We start from the raw sequence: 1,448 nt of genomic DNA, 5'->3' as shown, positions 1-1,448 counted from the left end.
GCGTACCGAGAGTATTGCGATCTGAATGTTAGAAATTCGTGGCATGACTGGACCGACTGTCAAAGGCGGGCGCCTTATATCTGCTCACGAGTGGCAGATATCCCCACCACCCCGTTTCATTCTAAAACGATAGAAATCGTATAGATTATTGAATGAACGAGTGATCGACTAATGTGCTTACATTAACTCTTCCCTCCTACTTGCGGAGCGTGCGTGCTGCAAGGATTGAGATTTGATTGGTGGAAATTCGTGGCATGACTGGACCTACTGCCAAAGGCGGCCGCCTTATATTTCCCCCAAGTGGCACAGTATCCCCACCACTCCGTTGCATTCTACAAAGATAGAAATCGTATAGATTATTGAATAAATCAGTGATCGATTAATGTGCTTTCATTAACTCTTCTCTCTTACTTGCGGAGCGTGCGTACCGCGAGGATTCATACTTGAATGGTGGAAATTCGTGGCATGACTGGACTCACTGCCAAAGGCGGCCGGTTTATATTTCCCCCAAGTGGCACAATATCCCCACCACTCCGTTGCATTCTACAAAGATAGAAATCGTATAGATTACTAAATAACTAAGTGATCGATTAATGTGCTTTCATTAACTCTTCTCTCTTACTTGCGGAGCGTGCGTACCGCGAGGATTCATACGTGAATGGTGGAAATTCGTGGCATGATTGGCTCCACTGTCAATGCCAGCCGCCTTATATCTCCTCCAAGTGGCAGAGTATCCCCACCACACCATTTGATTCTAAAACGATAGAAATCGTATAGATTATAGAATGAATGAGTGATCGATTAATAAGCTTACATTACCTCTTCTCTCTTACTTGCGGAGAGTGCATACCGCGAGTATCGAGACATGAATGGTGAAAATTCGTGGCATGACTGGACCTACTGTCAAAGGCGGCCGCCTTATATCACTTCACGGGTGGCAGAGTACCCCCACTACTCCATTTGCTTCTAAAACGATAGAAATCGTATGGATTATTGAATGAACGAGTGATCGACTAATGTACTTACATTAACTCTTCTCTTTTACTCGCGGAGCGTGTGTCTATTAGTATTGAGATGCTCACTCGTCGGCGTACAAAGGAAAACTAACGAAATTATAATCAAAGTAAATAAAAGTCGTGTATGTTATGTTACACGAGACCAATGATGCTGTGACGAAAATTGCCAAGTATTAAAATATTAAATTGAAATTATTTTGTTTCTCGCATGATACGGTCTTTGTGTTGTTAAACGAATGTTTTATTGTTGAAATATTAGTTTTTTGAATTGCATGTACATAAAAACTGTTTAAATAATTGTAAAAACTTATAGATAATATTAATTTCTGAGCTTTCGCCTTTGGGAAGATAGATTCTCGATATGCATTCGTCGGAATGCAGAAGAAAACTAATTCGAAATTCTTATGTAGCTACATAGGAAATGTGTACGAA

Source organism: Vespula pensylvanica, chromosome 10 (genome assembly GCF_014466175.1).
Source record: "Vespula pensylvanica isolate Volc-1 chromosome 10, ASM1446617v1, whole genome shotgun sequence".
In the NCBI taxonomy this organism is placed as follows: domain Eukaryota; kingdom Metazoa; phylum Arthropoda; class Insecta; order Hymenoptera; family Vespidae; genus Vespula; species Vespula pensylvanica.
The sequence above is the reverse complement of the archived record's forward strand: the minus strand, read 5'-3'. Positions refer to the sequence as shown.